We start from the raw sequence: 19,234 nt of genomic DNA on the forward strand, positions 1-19,234 counted from the left end.
CCTGCCACGGTGCCCCAGGAGGCTGATCCCTGTGGGCTGCATCCCAAGGCCCCCTTGCCAACGGGCTTCTGCTTGGGCTTGGACAAGGACAAATGGCAGGAGACTGGACGACAGAAAGAGAGGTCGGGCTACTTCTCCCTCTGCTCCCTCCCTGCTTTGGCGCCTCCCCCACTTCCCCCTCTGTCCCGCTCCAGCCAGGCAGGCAGCCGCCCCCTCACTAGGTCCAGGAGTGTGACTCCTGCCCCTCCTTCAGCCCTCCTCTCTGGGTGGGTGCCACACCGTCTTCTGTTTGTTCCCTTAATCTGCCCGCACCCCCAGACGACCGTCCCTTCAATATGTCTCTTCATTAGAGACTCCCCTCACTAGTCTCTTCAATGCTTCCTGCTGGCCTCCTGACTGCAGGACCTCCAGCGTGATGCTAAGTGAGATAAATCCGAGAAAGAAAAATAGGATATCACTTATACATGGAATCTTAAAAAAAAAAAAATACAACAAACTAGTAAATATAACAACAAGAACAGAAAAAACCAGACTCACTGATATAGAGAAGAAACCGGCAGTTCCCAGCAGGAGAGGGAGATGGAGGAGCAATATAGGGACATGGAGGGAAAAGACTCAAACCCTGATGTGTAAAACAAGCTATAAAGATATATTGTACAACACGGGGTATGGCCAGCATTCTATAATAAGCATAAGTGGAGGAGTTCCCTGGCAGCTCAGCAGGTTAAGGATCTGGCATTGTCACTCCTGTGGTTCTGGTTACAGCTGTGGCATGAGTCCATTCCCTGACTCGGGAACTTCCGCATGCCATAGGCAAGGGGGAAAAAAAATGTATATATATATATATATATATCCTTTAAAAATTGCGAATCATCATATCGTACACATGCAATACATAAAATTGTACCTCAGAGTTCCCATTGTGGCTCAGTGGTAATGAACCTGACTTGTAGCCATGAGGATGAAGATTCAATCCCTGGCCTCACTTGGTGAGTTTAATATCTGGCACTACCATGAGCTGTGGTGTAAGCTGCAGATGTGGCTCGGATCCCATAGTGCTGTGGCTGTCGTGGAGGCCGGCAGCGGCAGCCCAGTTTCAACCCCTGGCCTGGGAACGTCCATATGCTGCAGGTGTGGCCCTAAAAAGCAAAAAAACCCAAAAAATTCAAAACATTGTACATCAATTATACTTCAATGTAAAAAAATTGAATACAAAAAAATATATAGAGGACTCTTCACCTAGATGTGCCTGTTTGGCTTTCTCAGGTTGAGACCAAAGACTCAACCAGCCTGGCCCGTGAAGAGTCTCCCATGCACCTGCTCTAGGCAGATGGGTGCCACTTGGCTTCTTTGAGGGCCCCAGGGTCTGCTTCTGACGTAACTGTCACACCTAAAAGCACTTCTGTGGGCAGAGTCAGAGGAGACAGGGCCACCTGCAGCCAGGTAACAGGGACGGGAGGGCTGAACCAAGACCACCAAATAAGACGTGCCTCGAGACAGGGCACGGCCATGGCACCGCGCAGGCAGGGAAGGCGGCAGGGCTGTGGGAAGTCAGGAACCTGCTTTGCCCAGAGAAGGCTCGCTAAAGGCCAGGCAGGGCCTGGTCCGGAATCCTAGGGTCCTGGAAAGGCAGGGAGGAGAGGGAGGAGAGGCTCATCTCAGGAGAGAGCTGAGCAAAGGCTTGGCAGAGGAAGCGGGATCCCTGAGGGGCAGGGGCTTGGTGGGCCACACAGAGGTCCATGGCAGGGGCCTCTTGGCCTCCGGGGACACGGCGCCCAAGGCCGCACTAGCCTGGCACAGGGCTCCCACCCGAGGCCAGGCCTCCCACGTTCCACACAAGCTCTCCCACCTCCCTCTGGACTGAGCTGTCACCCCAACCCTTTCACTTCCTCCCTGACGGCACCTGCCCAGACCGCAGCCCTGGCAAGGCCCCGTTTTCTGTTCTCATTTCCTCTACACCTCTGTGGGCTCCTAACAAAGTTTCAATTTCTCAAAAAAAAAAAAAAAAAGTTTCAATTTCTCAACAGGGGTTGGGCCCGACCCTGACCTAGGTACCTTCAGTCTTGCAATCTTGTTACTGCCTCTGTGCCATGATTCCCGCCTCTCCCCCTGCCCAGCTCCGCCCTGTGCTCTGCCCTCCTGAACAGCTTGGCCAAGCCATTTGACTCGATGTTTTGACCCAGGCGCTCCTTTGCTCGAGACCCTTCTATGGCTCCCTCTGCCCTGCCCACAGAGCACAGGCTTCTTAATGTGACATTCTAGGCCTTTCTCTGCCCAGCTCCTGCCGGCCCACCCAGCCGCGTCTCTTCAGTGTATTTGTTCCCCAAAGAACACACACACGCGCTGTGTTGGAACTTGTCGGGTTCTTCCAGCATCTTCGCCCTTCTGAACCTGCCGTTCCCTCTACCTTCAGCCTTTGCCCCCTTCTCTGCCTGATAGACTCATATTCATCCTTCAAACCCCAGCTCAAAACTCCAGCTTCTGGAAAACCTTTCAGAATGAATCCCCCTGCCTCGGGGTCTCCATAGCCTTGTTCAGACCTTGATGACAACACTAAGCCCAAGCCCACTAGGCTTCGATGGCATTGTGTCTTTTTTTGAACCCCCACTTCCGTTTCAGTCTCTGGCCCCCGCTGGACCGCTTCTTAGCTATGTGACCTTGGGCAAGTCACTGGAACTTCCTCTGAGCCCCAGGCTGGATTAGATGCTCTCTGTTGACAGTTTTTCAGCACCCACATGCACATCAATAATCGTGATGAACTGTAATTATCTCCCACTAGGCTGTGAATAAGCTCCCTCTTCTGCAGGGGCCTCCCCCTTCCCCTCCCCCGGCCCCTCCCTGCACCCTGGCCCGCGTGGGCCAGGGCTCTGGACCAGAGAGCAGGCCTACACCAGGCCTCACCTGTTGCTGTCCCATGGGCTTTCAGGGTGGAAGCTGCCAGATGCCCAGACAGTTTTACTTCCCTCCTGGCTGCATAGCACCGAGAGCAACTGTCAGCCTTCAAGCACTTCCGTCTCGCTCAGAGCCAGGCTTCCTTTTCACCCCTTCCGTAGGCAGCAAGCCGACCGTGGCCGCAGGCTCTGTGCCAGCTCCTGGGGAGTTTTGTTTCTTCTTGGAAGCCAAGCTCAGACCGCTTGGGAGGTGGACTCCCCCTAAGCACGGTCTCCCCCCTTGGGGGTTTGCGGCGAGAAAGCCTGATTACCCAAAACACTCGGAGGTTGGAGTCTTGACCTCATTTGACCTGTCCAGTGAATAAGCTGGAGCAAAAGGTTTCATATGAAGAAACTCCTGCAGACTCATAACCCCTCAGAGCCCTTGATGGAGCCTGTTCCTTTCACAGATGGGGAGCCCGAGGTCCAGAAAAGGACTTTCCCAGAGCGGAAGCAGCCATGTACCCAGGGGCTTTTATTTTTAAGGGAGGGCTGACCTGAACTAAATGGTCCCATCTGTGTTGCTTTTAAGTGCTTTTGCCTGCGTATTGTTGTCTTGTTTTTCTTTCTCCCTTCTGTTGTCTCATCAGGTACTGTTTCTCTCTGCTGCCTTGGTGATTGCCTGCTGCCTGCCTGCCTGCCTGCCTGCAGCAGCAGCAGCATCCTCACACCCCAATTAACCTCTACGCCGTCTGCAATCAGATCGCCAAAGGTGTAAAACTAGTGTGTAAAATGTGAGTAAATAGGCCCAGATCAAGTGTTTGAGGAACATCTTTGGGATATCCAGGGTCCTCTAATGCCTAGGGTGCGGTTTCTGTGGCCTTCCCTCCAAAGAGAGGAAGATCCAGACGCAAAAACAGGGTCGAGAATATATCCTCACGGTTCTTTATCAGGCCTCACCAGCTCACACTAAGCCTACATGTGCCTGAAGGCTGCCTCTGGTAGGAAGACGACAGCTTGGTAACTTAATATTCTCCAAGGCTGAGAGGGCCATGAAAGGGGAGGCAATTCAACCCCAAGTCGGATTCCGAAATCACTGCTTCCATCTATTTTTTTCTCTCCCCAACCTGTTTTGAATTCACACCAGAGCCGGTGCTGGGTATATGAGCGCCAATGGGGTCTCGCCTTCAGGAAACTCACCAGGGGGTGAGGAGAGAGGCACCCGATAGCATCCGCATAAAGCATCTTCGGCAGGGACCTCCCCTTCCCCTCCCTCAGCCCCTCCCTGCCCCCCGGCCCACGTGGCGTGTCCTGTGCGCAGGTGACCAGCTGTCTCGGGGAAACACATGCTTCCCAGGGACCTTCAAGGATGAATTCACCAATAGAGAAGTGAGAGGAGGGCTCCAAGGAGCTCGCTCTATTCCCACCCGGTGCCCGCGGTCAAGGAGGCCCCGCCGACGTCAGGCTCCCCGACTTCTGCACAACCTTTTGTGTTTTCCCAGGCTTGGTTCACTCCCTTGTTGGCCAATGAGCTTCTCATGCCCTTCACCTTGGAGGACCCTGCACTGGGCCCTGGGGCCTTTTGGCCTTGGGGGGGGGCCCTAGCCTGGTGGGGGATGGGCTCATGGGGAGCCGATGACCCCACAGTGCGGAGGGGGCATGAGGGAGGGAAGGGCAGACCTGGAGAGCCGGCGAAGGCACCTGAGCCGCCCCAGGAGGTCAAGAAAGACTTCCTGTAGATGCGTGCCCTCCAATCTGCCATGGGGAACCGCTTCCAAGTCTCCGCACATTCTTCTAAGGTAGGCCTGATGATGCCCACTATAGAGATGATAAAACTGAGACTCAGAAGAGGTCAATGCCTCACCCAAGGTCACACAGGTAGTACATGGGGGGTGAGGTGGGTGTGTTCACTCCTGGGCACCCAGCTGCAGAGTCAGAAGTGGCCCCGCTAGAAGGGCTGGTCCAGGGGACTGGGGCCAAAGGTAGGATATTAGAGGTACAGAGGGAAGGGTAGAAGCTGGGAGTCTGGTGGTACCAGCTAGATATGCCCTCTCCCCACACACCGTGGAGCGAAGGAGACAGGTATGTTCTCCAGCCCATCAGGTCATGGCATTTGGACACCGTCTCATCCAGCCTCATTAGACGGAGGCTCTGAAGGTCCTGTGGCTCAGCGGTAATGAACCCGAATAGTATCCATGCGGATGTGGGTTCGTTCCCTGGCCTCACTCAGTGGGTTAAGGATCTGGTGTTGGCATGAGCTGTGGTGTGGGTCGCAGACGTGGCTCAGATCCTGCACTGTTTTGGCTGCGGTCTAGGCCAGCAGCTACAGCTCCGATGTGACCCCTAGGCTGGGAACCTCCATATGCCACAGGTGCAGCCCTGAAAAGCCACAAACAAACAAACAAACAAACAAACCGAGGCTCATCCAGAGCAATGGATGAGGACACACAATCTCAAGGGACAAGCCCTGGACTGGAGCCCAGAGGTTCTGAGCACAGCCCTGGCTGCCACTACATCGGTTACCCCAGGCTGCAGGTACTGACATGTGCTCCAGATTGGACACTTCAAGGACCACGGGGCTCACAGGCATCCTCCCCACTGCTGCTGTCCGGAGCTCACAGCTGGATTGGGAAACAGATCCAACTCATGGACCTGGGCTCCCGGCAGCATGTGGGACGTGGGGCCACAGCAGGCATGAGCAGAGTGCCGGGGAGTGGCGCGGGATGACCTTAGTGTCACAAGGAGCCTGGGCAAGTCCTTGGGCCTCAGTTCCCTTGTCTGATCCCAGAGGGACTGGAGTCAGCCGTCTCCGAGGTCTCTCGTTCAGGAAGCCAGGCCTCTACTCCCGCTTGCCTTTTAAGGTGGGAGGTGGGGCTGGGTGGTGGGAGGCAGAGGAAGTGGCTTGAGTCAGCCCAGTTGCCCGTGTCGGGTCTGACCCATCACCAGCAGGGAAATCACAGACCCAGTGCTTAGACGTCTGGGAGCCGCTGGGCAGCTGAAGTATTTTTAGAAAGCTACAGGCAGACATGCCCGGAATCCTGGGCGTTCCAAGCCAAAGAAGCTGGGAGGCCAGCAGAGGCTGACCCAAAAGAGGTGGCCCCAGGCCTGGCTCTTACTTGGCCAGGGTCAGCGGCCTCCTCTTCCCCGGAGGCCAGGGCGGAGGCCAGGGCGGAGGCCAGGGCTCAGGCCGATGGCGCTCAGCTGTGGTTCCCCGACTCGCTGCCTCCTGGGTGGTCGGGGGCAGAGCTGTTGCGGGGCCTCCGGGAGAGGCTGCGTGTTGGCAGCGCTTGGCTCCATTGAGCCCTTCAGCTAGTTCTTTCTAGCTAGTCCAGCTGGATGGATGCTTTCTCTGGCCCAGACAAGCTGCTGGGACCCTGAGGATACAGAATGGAAAGGAGGCAACTCTGAAGCGGCTCAGATGCATTGGGGTGACAGGGGCTGGAAGGGACGGGGACACAGACAGTGATAACATCTTCAGATCACGTTGGGGGCCGCTCCGAGGGGGCCTGTCCATTTCCCAGGGCTGCCCCCAAGGACCAGACGGTTATCTATGGACAAAAAGGGAAGCTGCCAGCCAGGGGCAGACTCTGGATTGTAACCAAAGGATGCTCATCGGTTCTCTCTAGAGCCACGCCTTTTCCTCTTGCATCATTTCTGAAAGACGATGTCTCAGAATTCGAGGGTAAGGTGATCTTTTTAGCCGGACCTATCAAGTACCAGAAAAACTGCCCAGTTTGCATGGCCCCTCTAACAAACGAGCACCCTCGTCCCTTCCCCATCCCACCCCACCCCTTCCCTCCGCTTCGTTGTACAATGGATGTCCCCGAGCTGCTAGCTTCCATTTTTGTCCATAGATGATGTGGCAGGCCTGGGAAATGGACAGGCCCCCTGGGAGCAGGAGACACAGCCAGTCCTCAGCAAGGCTTAAGGAAGGACTCGGACTTCTGTCTGGAACCTGGAGTTTCCCATGTGATCAAAACCCCAAGAGGGACACTCTCAGGGCTGGGGTGTGAGGCGGGCGGAGAGCAGGAGTCCAGCCCCACACCGTGCCCCAGTACAAGGAACTCGGCAGTGCAGGCCCATTCCCGCCCCCCTCCCCAGCCTGTTCCTCAAACTGAGTTTCTGGCTTTAGTCATGAGTGTCTGCCAATTCTATACCTACACTTAAAAATGTTGTACCTTCAGGAGTTCCCGTCGTGGTGCAGTGGTTAACGAATCTGACTAGGAACCATGAGGTTGCGGGTTCGATCCCTGGCCTTGCTCAGTGGGCCGATGATCCAGCATTGCCGTGAGCTGTGGTGTAGGTTGCAGACACGGCTCGGATCTGATGTTGCTGTGGCTCTGACGTAGGGCGGCAGCTGTACCTCCAATTAGACCCCTAGCCTGGGAACCTCCATGTGCCACAGGAGTGGCCCTAGAAAAGACAAAAAAAAAAAAAAAAAATTGTTGTACCTTCAGAGTTCCCGTTGCAGCTCAGCAGTAATGAACCCAACTAGTATCCATGAGGCCTCAGGGTCCAGTGTTGCCACGAGCTGTTCTTTTCCTGTTTATTATTTTATAGTATTTGCCATCCTAATGAGTTTGACGGAGTGTCTCCGTGTGGGTGGCCTGCTCCTTTTATCAGAGGAGAAGTCACCAGCCAAAGACGCCTCTGAACATCTGAGCGAGGGGCTGGCACTGGCCGACTGGAGCCGAGGGTCTGGTGGGGCGTGTGTGCGAGGGGCGCCCACGTGTGAGGGTTCTTTCTCCGGGTCTTCCTTGCCCTGCCCTGCCCTGCCCTACCCAGAGGTCCCTAAGTCTTCCTGAGGAGCTGGTGGCACAGTATAAAATGTCCCCAGTTCATGGCGCCTTCCCTTCTAGAATTAAGTGGAGGAGGCCAAGGGTAGCAGCCGCAGGAACCGTTTCCATCTCTGTCCTTGGGGGAGGACTTGGCCCGCTCCCTTGGAGGAGGAGGAGGCCCTCTCTGTTTTGGCATTCCCTTGAGGGTATCAGACGTAAACAGACCCGGGCAGAACAGAAGAGAATGACAAAGACTGCCTCTCCCAAGATCCAGGCGGATGCAGCGCTGGGGAGGAAGGCAACACGTTCGCAGGGGACAAAGGAGCTTCCCGGGTACAGGTGGAGGAAGGCCCGGCCCCTTCCCTTGTGAGGTTCAAAACTCCTCAACTCTCTTCCCAACATAGCTATTCCCACTAGGCTCCACTGGTCAGTGGGGAAGGACCCCAGGTCCCCAAGGGGGACCAAATGCATGGGAAAAGGAGGGCCTTGTGCTGGTGTCCATGCTCAACCCTGTGGCTCTGGACACTCCTCCTGGAGAAAACTGCCGGAGCTCAGGAGTGTGAACGGAGCTGGGCCCTGGGAGTCGGGACAGCTGGGGTACCGAGCCGGGGCTGGAGCAAGGTTTTGTGCTCAGCATTGACTTTGTTGAAATGAACCCTGAGGGTTGTGAGCAACTCCATGAGGTGGGAAAAAAAGGCTCCAGCGGGGCGGATTGGACCTCCCATTAGTAAGATCCTGGGTGGGGGGGGGCAATTAATGGGGCAGGGGAAATTCAACACTAACTCGTACCCTAAGCCGATGGAGTCAGCATACCAGGTACACGGAGTTCTCGGCTTCTCGACTACACTGCTTTCCAGAAGTGGGGCAGGGTGAGGGGACCAGACGAGGGCATCATCTCTTTCTGCACCCAGGCCAGCTCCAGACAACCCTGGGGCTGGGGAGAAGGCCTCCGAGCCTCTTTCTGCCCTTCGATTCCCTGCGAATCCTTCTCAGGTGCCCTGCAAGACCTCCCCGGGGGACGCATCATCCTCAAGGCTCCACCTTGCCCCTGTCACCCAGGTCTACAGCCCAGACGGGGCTTGGGTGCTCAGGTTGACCCCTGCTCCCTTTATCAAAATTTATTCAGCCTGTGCCCAGTGTCCCTCAGAAGGGACACTGAGTTCCAGTGACAGACCAAAGTGTCCTAAGGAGTTGATGGCATGCATTGGATCATCTAGCCAATGGAGCTTCCCACCAATCCCTTCCCGGATTCCAAACACAGTTTACCTGGGAGCCAGCTTACTTCAAAGGGCAAGATCTGTACCTTAGGCTGTTGGAATGTTGCTTTGTCATGCAAAGAAGGTGTGATTCGATGGGTGGAATTTTTGGCACCTTGAGAGGATATTTGGGAAGGTATCTTCTTGCCAAATAGGCACCCTCTGCTAACTCACAGAGACGGCTGCATTTTCTGTCTACACATTACAGAGACCAGATGAGGCCCAGCCTTGGCTGTGACCTTTGGTTCCCCTGGCCAAGATGCTAAATTCAGAACTCCCAGCAGTCCTGAAGCAGGTAAGACCAGTCACCCTGGGCATGCGCCTGGGCAACCAAATTTGCCTGCAATGAAATCCTAAGTGCACGAAAGGAATCTTTCGCCTGCAATGTTTTCCACACCCAGCACACAAATGACAATATTTCTTCTAGCCTACACCGGGAGGAAAAAGAAAGACAGCAGGGTAAAGGGCATGATGAGAGAATATAGCAGGAACCAAGAAACGGAGTCCTAGCAGCCATCAAAACTTCATTCACCCAGGCTGCTCATCTCTGCCCTCTATTTGCTAATTCATTCTTTTTTTTTTTTTGTCTTTTTAGGGCTGCACCCGCGACATCCGGAGGTTCCCAGGCTAGGGTCAAATCGGAGCTTTAGCTGCTGGTCTATGCCACAGCCACAGCCACACCAGATCCGAGCCGTGTCTTCAACCTACACCACAGCTCATGGCAACCCCGGATCCCTAACCCACTGAGCGATGCCAGGGATCAAACCTACGTCCTCATGGATGCTAGTCAGATTCGTTTCCACTGAGCCACGACGGGAACTCCTGCTAATTCATTCTTGCAACCGACCAATCAGTCTTCATTCAATTAATCAATGAATGAGCCAATCATCGTCCAAAGGTCCGGTGTTTATTGGAGCAGCCAATTAATTTCATTGATTCACATTCTTGCCTTCAGTGGACAAAGCGCTCAGCAGTCATTTAGTCTCCATTCATTCCAGCTCAGTATTCCAGATGGCAAAGCTCAGGCCTGAACCATTCCTCAAAGGGTATCTAGTTCAGCCGATGTAATCCCGTAGGAATCCCCTCCACTGCAACCTTGCCATGTCGTCACCCAGACTAGACTAAGTTCCTCTAACAGCCTTCATAGGCTGCCTGGACTGTAGCAGGACACGTTTGGCTGCAAGAAGATATTTCTCAGCCCCCTTGTAATGTTCATATTTGCTTCTGACGCTGCCTTCCAGGTCACCTGGAGCAACCCAGCTCCCGTGCAGGACCCCAGCCCCTCGGTAGCAACAGCTGGTCACGCTGCCTCTGGGCCCCTTCCCTCCCTCACTGGCCCTCGTGGGTGATGCTCCCTCTTTGCTCCAATCGCTCTCCTGGTTAGGCGGGCTTCACTCAGCCCAGGGCTCTCTCCTGATTTCGGGGTGGGAATCAGGGAGCACATTCCAGGTGTGAAGTGACCAGCTTGGAAGAGAGGGGGCAGTCACTTACAGTTCTAAACAGACCAAACCGCAGCGTGTTTGTCCTGCTTGCCATTCTGTGAAGGGGTCTCCCCTCATCCTGTTCCATGCGCCCCCCACCCCCACCACTTCCCTGAGCTACAGGCGAGCATCTCAGGGGCCGCTGGTTTACACACTTGCTGGAGAATACAGGGATGGCCTGGCCCAGAGCTCTCCCCAAGTGGGGGCAGCAGAGGTTGGGTGGGCAGCCATCCCTCCTCCTCTTCTTGAGGGAGACGCTAAGCCACTAGATGCAGGAGATGAGGCAAGAAGACAAAGAGAAGGGCTTGAGTCATTCAGGCCATGAGGAAACAGAGACTGGGGAAGGAAGCCATCCGTTACCTCACTCATGGCGTGGGAACAGGTGACAGAAGCCAACTGACCAAGTTAAGCAGCAAAATAATTTCTTTCTTTCTTTTTTTTTTTTTTTTGCTTTTTAGGGCTGCATATGGAGGTTCCCAGGCTAGGGGTTGAATCAGAGCTACAGCTGCCAGCCTACACCACAGCCACAGCAATGTAGGATCCAAGCCGCGTCTGCGACCTGCATCACAGCTCGCAGCCACGCCGGATCCTTAACCCATTGAGCAAGGCCAAGGATCGAACCTGCAACCTCACGGTTCCTAGTTAGATTCGTTTCCACTGTGCCACGACGGGAACTACAAGCAGCAAAATAATTTCTTGAAAGGACCTCAGGTAACTTGCAGAAACCGATCTTCAGTTACAGGGTATTTAGTATTTTGAATTCTAAAGAATTCAAACACATGGCAGGAAAAAATATATATTTGTTCCAGAAAATTGTAAACTTATCTTCGCCCCTGCTTTCTCAAGAAGACATATAGGCAGGTAGCTGAGGGTTTCTGGTTTCCTGGGAACAAAGTCTTAGTCAGGGCGGAGGCCTTGCTACGCTAGATCACAGCCTTACAGCCTGAGGACGAAGAGAAGCCCAGGGCTAACTCTGCAAAAAAAGGAGGGGGGGATAGAGGAGACCCCGGAGAATTCAGAGGCTTGGGATCGCTTGAGGGGAGAGAGGGCTGTTTGCTGTAACCCTCCTTCCATCTCTAGAGAGAAATCCTCAGTACAATGCCCATTTCTCACGGCAGCCTTGCGGCCCAGTTTTGCTTTGGGGTAATTGAGGGAAGCACTGAGCCCTGCTCCTTGGTGAAGGGAGTGAGTGGAGGCGGTGAAAGGCTGACACACCTGCACTGTATTTTCGGACCCTGCCTGGGCTTTGGATGGGCCATTCAAATCTCGAGTGAATCGGGTTTACATCATTACTCTAAATAAAAAGCCAAACATACAGCATTGCACCTACAGTAAACCAATGCACTTCATTTTGTTAAGAGAGTAAGTCTCATGTTGAATGTTCCTACTGGCCTAAAAAATTTAACAACCGAACATGCCTCTCCCCACCCCAGTGCTGCAAAAGTGCCAGGGCAGAGGCTGATTCAGCCCAAGGAAAGATGACCCTGGGATATTACCTCAACACCAGAGGGAAGTTGTGACTGTGAGGTCAGCATGCTGGCCTGATCAAGAATGGACTTTTCAGAAAGTGTATTAGTCAGGATCCTTTGGGTTGCAAATCATGGAAATTCATCTCTCACATGTTAATCAAAACAAACAAACAACACCCAAAAACGTAAAAGGGGAAGGTGGAATTACTGGCTCACATAAATGTGAAAGGCAGGAGTAGCGCTAGCTTCAGGAACGGCTAGATCCAGGCACACAAGTCAGGTTGCCAGGTGTTTATCGCCATCTCACCACTCTGTCCTTTTTTGTGTGGGCTTCTCTCCCAGTTTATGTCCCTCCTGGAGGGGCAAGATGGCCCCGCAAAGTACCATCCCAATATCACCCCTGCTGGAAAGAGCTGACTTTCCCAACCGTTCTGAGGAAAGTATCAGGATTGAGTCTCATGGAACTGGCTGGGTTATTTCCCCCACCATGGAGTTAGGAGAATGGGGTGAGCCACACAGGAACTCCTTGAACTGAGAGCATAGGCAGGAAAAATCTCTTAAAGGAAGTCAAGGTATTTCTGATACCAGGAATGGGAAAACAGCAGTCCGTGACAAATGGAGACACGCATCCTATGAAGTGAGCTCAGGAGACAGATATAAAAACAACAACAACAAACTTCCTTGTGTCACCCCGGGCTGGAAATTGGTGTTTAATCCAGGCTTGAAGGACACATGACTTACTAAGAAACGAGAGTGTCTCCAGGAAGGGGTGAGGCGGACTGGGGCAGATACCCTTGGCTGATTTGGGTCCCCACGCCTCCCCTTCTAGCCTTAGCTTCAGAGACAGGATTTCCTGGAGCGGGAGCTGTCGCTGTAGAGCTGGCTACCAGACAAGCTCTGAAACCTTGGTCAAGGTCACATGCTGCCAGACAAGAGGGACATTTGCAGGGACTGCAGCCCCAGGGACAAGAGAGGAGAATGCTGAATTGTGGTCAGAGCTTCAGTGCATCGTTAGAGGAGGATGGTCGGAGAGAGGGGGAAACGGAGCCACAGTTTAGAGGTTTTAGGCTCTGGCAGCAGGAACCAAACGCGGATTCGAAGCTGCCCATCGGGGCCTCCATCTCTGCACGAGAATGACCAGTGCTGCTTGAAGGCATAGGCAGTGGAAAGGGAGGTGCCGGGATTCCTCTGTCTCTGAGACAGAAGAGAGGAGAGAAGCGCTCCCCACACACAGTAGAACAGTAGATAAAAGAGATCTGTGCTGTGAGCCATGAGCCGTAGGACGAGATGTGCTTGATCACAGCTTGGAGAATCTGGCCCTGCGGGAGCAGAGAGATAACCGTGGGTACAAGGGACACAGTCACAGTTTCCCCCGTCGCGCTGCCGCAAAGCATTGGAATGGCAGACAGCTTATAAATGTATTAAAGCAAAAGGGCATTTTCAGAGAGAGAGAACGCACATGAGCACAGGTTAAAAAAGAGGGCCTGGGAGGTCCCATCGTGGCGCAGCAGCAAATGAACCCGACTAGTATCCATGAGGACGCTGGTTCGATCCCTGGCCTCGCTCAGTGGGTTAAGGATCCAGCATTGCCGAGAGCTGTGGCGTGGGTCCCAGACACAGCTCGGATCCCGCGTTGCTGTGACTGTGGTGTAGACCTGGGAACCTCCATATGCTGTGGGTGCAGCCCCAAAAAGACAGGAAAAAAAAAAAAAAAAGAAGCGGGCCCAACTCCCTCTGCAATCGTCTTTATACCCCACAGCGCAGAGCTGAGTGGAGACCCAGTTTGATCCTCTGCGCAGAGGGAGCAGGTCGTACCAAGGCTGGGTGAGGATGGGGCCACATCCTTCTCCAGCAGGGAGCCCGCGGCCGGGAGGGCGAGTCGGGGAGGGGCAGGACAGTGACTCGGGGCCAGAGGCTCGGGGGGTTCATCTTGCAGCGGACTTGAAGCGCGAGGGAATCCTCACTGACAAAGGCAGAAACGCGCAGGACCCTGGAGCCCCGAGGCTGGACATCTCTCCTTGAGCTTTCCTCACCCTGCTCCACCCCAGGAGGCCGACGAGCCAGGACTTCATTAACCGGAGTTGGGTGCATCTGCCTTCAGGCTGGGCTTGGCCCGTGGAGGGAGGGGGAGGGGAGGCCAGGGTGGCTCTTCTCTTGTGGCGGTGCCTTGGGCTGGCTCTGTCCCTCAGCTAAAGGTCATGCTCCTCTCCAAGAGGCTGACTCCACAAGACTTTCTTTCTTTCTTTCTTTTTCTTGTTCTTTTTTTTCTTTTGCTCCTTTTGTAGGGCTGCACCTGCAGCATAAGGAGGTTCCCAGGCTAGGGGTCAGATTGGAGCTACAGCTGCCGGCCTACACCACAGCCATAGCAATGTGGGATCCGAGCAGCATCTGAAACCTACACCACAGCTGTGGCAACACCGGATCTTTAGCCCACTGAGCAAGGCCAGGGATCGAACCTGCAACCTCATGGTTCCTAGTTGGGTTCTTAACCTGTTGAGCCAGGATGGGAACTCCCATGACCTTTCTTGTTCCAGGTCCTGGGAACTGCTTCTCAGCCGCTTTAGCCATTCAGGCCTAGAGGTGGGGACAGCTCTGCTGCCAGCTCCACGTTAGTGCACTTGAAGTCACCCTGTGCTTTGTAATTAGGCCCTGTATAAACAAACCGCCTGCCACTTTCAGGTGAGTGGTACCATCTGTGTCTTGTTGGGACTCTGAATGATGCTGTCCCTGAAATTCTCCCTGTTAGCTAAGTGGGAGGAGGAGGGAGTGAGCGGGGCCATCCTTAGAGGATAAGAAATAACAGCCGAGTTCTGGCTGGAGGAGCCAGTGCCAACGAGGGAGGCAGAAAGGATGCACCTGGCCTCCTGAGTCTGCCTTCCTGGCAGGAGACGTGGGCTGGCACGAGCAGGAGGCCAGCTGCTAACAGAAAGTTCTGCAGAGTCGGCCCGAAGCTCAAGCTAAAGCTCGGAGCATCTTCTCTTCCACTGAGGCGTGTCTGGTACCCGTGAGCACTGGCACGTGCTGGTTCCTAACTGGTCCCCGGACTTGCTAATCAGATTAAAGGGCAAACTACTAAACGCCGAGGACTCATGAATTTGAAATCCTGTGGCGTTTATTTTCCTGTGATCAGGAAAGACACCTTGCGGTAGAGGTACCTCCGAGGAAACTCAGTAAATGCATCACTTTTTTCCCTTTACAGGAGATGGGGAGCTTGGCGCCGAGGCAGGAGGGGGTCTACCTTGTGCTACGGAGTAGGGGTGTCAGAGATCTGGGGACCGGGTTTGTCTCTGAAGTGAGAGAGCGGATCGGGCCTGAACATGCCACCAGCTCTCCTGGGCTCTTTCAATGCTAATGCGTCCACATTTCAAGCCACCACGGTTCCACATCTCCCCTAGTTCTCTCTCTTCCCCAGCAAAGCTGAGTATGTGTGGGAGGCAGAGGAAGCAGGGCCAAATGGGGCATCCAGGAGGCTCCCTCGAAGAGACTGGGGGCCTGTGGGGAGGGAAAGGGGCCTCTCCCCCTGGATGCTCTCTGAGCTGGGACTCTGCAGGCTCTTCCTGGTGCTGCAGCTGGAATCAAGTGTGGTGAGAAAGTGGGGCTGTGGGCAGGGGGGACCTACGAGACTGGGGCTGTTTGTGAACACAGAGAATGGATTAGAGAGTTCTAAAGACAGGCGGCTCGTGGAAGGGCCTACGTCAGCAAGCTTGTCAGGATCAAGATATTGGGGGGCCTGGGAGGAACATGGGGCACCCCTCCCAGTTCCTCATATTTGCCATGGCTCCATATGAAAGAGCGTGAGGTTGAGAGGAGGCACAGAGGGCCAGCCAGCAGCCACAAGGAGTAGGGTCCCCCATTTGGGGGAGGGGCTGGGGACAGACCCATGGTAGGGACAAAGGAAGGCCAGGCAGCCTCTGTCCGTGGAAGTCCTTGGCAATGAGGGGCCAAGGGAGAGCTAAGTGACACCCAGAAAGTCACGGGTGTTCCCTCTGTGGACATCACCACATCACAGAGGCCACCAAGGGCAAACAGAACCGGAGCAAGGTCAGGGACAGGTCTCTGAAGCAGAATGAAGCCGGGGGGGCAAGAGAGCTCACAGGCCTTCTCTCCACCCCCAGGAGTTAGTGATGAGAAAAGAGAGCGGAGCATGCCCCTGGCCTATCACGGTCCCCAGCCACCAAGCCTCTCTAGTCACATTCTAGCCTGGGTGGGGTAGAGGGTTGCTGTGAATTGGGTAAGAGGTTGAGGTTTTTGCTTTGTTTTTTGTCTTTTTTTTTTTTTTTTTTTTGCCTTTTCCAGGGCCAGCATATGGAGGTTCCCAGGCTAGGGGTCGAATTGGAGCTGTAGCTACTGGCCTACACCAGAGCCACAGCAACACGGGATCCAAGCTGAGTCTGCAACCACAGCTCACGGCAACGCCGGATCGTTAACCCACTGAGCAAGGGCAGGGACCGAACCCGCAACCTCATGGTTCCTAGTTGGATTCGTTAACCACTGCGCCACAACGGGAACTCCGAGATTGAAGTTTTAAACTGGACGGGTCTAGGTTTAAATAACTGAATGAGGAGTTCTCATTGTGGTTTGGTGGGTTAAGAACCCAGCTAGTATCCATGAGGATGTGGGTTTGATCCCTGGCCGTGCTCAGTGGGTGAATGACCCAGTGTTGCTGTGGCTGTGGTGTAGGCCGGCAGCTGCAGCTTTGATTCACCCCACAGCCCGGAAACTTCCATGTGCTGCAGATGTGGCCCTAAAAGAAAAGACCAGAAGGTTATTAAAACTGCCTGTGGTGTTAAAAAAGAGGAAAGAGGAAAGGGAATGATGAGGAAGATTAAAAAGACCCAGAATTTCTTCATGCAACTACCTCAACAGGTTGAACCAAACTCCTCAGCAACCAGGTGTGCTAAGAAAATGACCACTGGCCTCCCATCTCCATAGTGAGGCATCCCTCCCACCTGAGCCGAAGAGGGCACCTGGGGACCAGAGCACCTGCCAAAGAGCCTGAGCTTCACCTTGACTGGGCCGCCTTGGCTGACAAGCCTCTCTTGAACCCATCCCTGGACCAAAGAGGTGGCAGGTACTGATTGTTCGAGCTCAGGTCATATTTCTACCCCTGGAGGTGGCCTCCCTGGGACCACAGCATTCCCAGAAGGGAGGTGGGAACTGCAGGGAAGAAGGAAGGAAGGATGAATTGGGGGAAATTTCGCGTTGGGGAAACTTTTGGCATAAAGTTTCTGTCCCAGGAAGAGAGTGGAACCAAAACAAAAACGTACAGGAGTTTTATAATTCCCAGAATAACAGCCATTGACACGCTTAATGATGACACTAACGGGTGGGTTGGAGCAGCAGGGCAGAGTTAAATATCCCGGCAGTAAGGAAAAGGAGGCCCTGTTCCCCGGTGGCCCAGTGAAGGACTCAGCATTGTCACCGCTGTGGCTGCTGTGGCTCAGTACAGGAACTTGCGCAGGCCGTGGGTGCAGCCAAAACAAACAAACGAGAAAGATTTTTAAAAAGAAAGAACGAAACAGGCGGCCAGGAGAGCTCTGAGCTGAGGGCGAGCTCCTGGGGGCTGGGAGGGGCCTCTGGATGAAGGGAGGGCAGGAAGGGGAGCTTCGGGACTAAAGGCACGTCTGAAGGGGATTTTCCGAAGTGAAATGGTGAAAGTGAAAGTGAAGGAAGCCAAGAGCAGAGCCCTCGCCCCCGTTTTCCCGTGTGAAATCAGCAGTTACAGGGTCAGTCTCTTCGGCTGTGGGCATGACGACTGAATGCAAGGTGGCAGCCAGGACTGGGTCCTGGGACAAAAGTGGGACATGGCTGCAAACGCCGGGGAGGTCCAGTTACAGCCTCGAGTGTAGTTCATAGCCACTGTTGGAGGTTCCCCCCGGCCAAAAAAGAGAGAGAGAGACAAAAAATAGTAATTAATGTCAATTTCTTTGTTGTGACAGTGTGTCTGTCCCTTAGAAAGTACCATGTTAACGAAGGAAACCGGGTAACGGGTATAGGAGACATCTCCGTACATTTTTGCAACTTTTCCATAAATCTACAGTTATTCCAGATAAAGTTTATTTATGTATGTATTTGTTCATTTATTTGTCTCTTTAGGGCCACACCCGTGGCCCAGAGACGTTCCCAGGCTAGGGGATCGAATCAGAGCTGTAGCTGTCGGCCTCCACCACAGCCACACAACACAGGATCCGAGCCACGTCTGTGACCTACACCACAGCTCACGGCACCGACGGATCCCTGACCCACGAGCGAGGCCAGGGATCGAACCCACGTCCTCATGGATACTCGTCAGGTTCGTTGACCACTGAGCCATGACGGGAACGCCTAAAGTGTATTTTTAAAAGAGTCCCTTTCTCGTGGCATAAATTCACATTTACTGTGTGGAGGGGCACTGCTTCTGGCATTTCACATATAAGTAAACTCTAGGTATTGTGGTGTCCCTGGCACCGTGTGGGGCGGTAGAGAGAGGAAGGAGCCAAGTGCCAGCCGTAACTCCTCCAGGATCCTGTGGCCTGGGTGTGAGAGGATGAGCTGGAGTTATGATGCACTTGGCAGCGGGCAGGGCACACAACTTGTGCCCGGAAAAGATCAGCATACCTGGAGATGTTATAAAGGCCTGCCCTCTCCCCTCGGCCTCCCACAGCCCCGGGTCCCTCCTCCCTGGGTCTGGGAGGTGGGCTGTGCCATCAGTGGGTTAGCTGAGTTTTTCCATAGGGCCGAGAACCCCAGCCGAGGTGCCTTTGCCTCTGTGGGGCAGGTTGGCTACGTCTTCCCTCCTGCCCCGTGTGTGGACAAGTGAGATGACTGTGCTGGGTTCTGACCTGACTAATTACATTTAATCCTTCTATCAACCTGGAAGGGTAGCAATCACTGTCTCCATTTTACAGATGGGGAAACAGAGGCTGCAGAGCCTGGTATTTGCTTTCCCTCAGAGCAACCTCTTGAGACGAATAAGACAAACAGCACCAGTAACTCTGGGGCCAGTTGAGCTGATAAGCAGAAAAAAAAAAAAAAAAAAAAACTGGAAGAACATGGAGAGGAAAGGTCACTTCTGTGTCCCTCAGTCAGCAGACTTTGGAGCCAAGAAGTTTTCCAGGGAGAAGGGGACGAAGAGAACATTCGAGATGAGGAAATAGTGAGAAGCCTGGCACCGAGCTGGAACACCTGGAAATCCGGCAGTGCACGGGCGGGGTGCCTGGGTGGGTTGGAGCCCAGGATCCAGGCAGGGAGTGGGCTGAGACCAAAGCAGAGAGGGCTGGGACCCCAAAGCACACGTTACACCCTGCTGCGCAGGCTCTGCTGCCTTTCGGGATCTGCCCTGAGGCTGCCGTCAGCGGTGCATCATTCGTGGCTCAGGAGCCCCCCGCCCCCAAAACTCTG

The 19,234-nt window shown here is 54.2% G+C and overlaps 1 long non-coding RNA gene across 2 annotated transcripts; it reads left to right on the forward strand.

The window, feature by feature from the left end:
* The first annotated feature begins 11,418 nt into the window (after positions 1-11,418).
* Positions 11,419-18,875, forward strand: LOC146399707 (uncharacterized). 2 transcript variants are annotated; one of them, XR_014814642.1, is made up of 3 exons: positions 11,695-13,323; positions 14,297-16,519; positions 18,000-18,875. It is a non-coding gene; the product is annotated as an uncharacterized LOC146399707 (long non-coding RNA). The 2 variants fall into 2 exon arrangements; XR_014814641.1 differs by lacking the exon at positions 18,000-18,875 and having other exon boundaries at positions 11,419-13,381; positions 14,297-16,648.
* The last annotated feature ends 359 nt before the right edge of the window (positions 18,876-19,234 follow it).

The sequence above is a fragment of the Sus scrofa genome, chromosome 9 (assembly GCF_054392235.1).
Source record: "Sus scrofa isolate SSC_HxYL_T2T_F1_AM1 chromosome 9, Sscrofa_HxYL_maternal_Yorkshire_Landrace_v2.0, whole genome shotgun sequence".
Taxonomy (NCBI): domain Eukaryota; kingdom Metazoa; phylum Chordata; class Mammalia; order Artiodactyla; family Suidae; genus Sus; species Sus scrofa.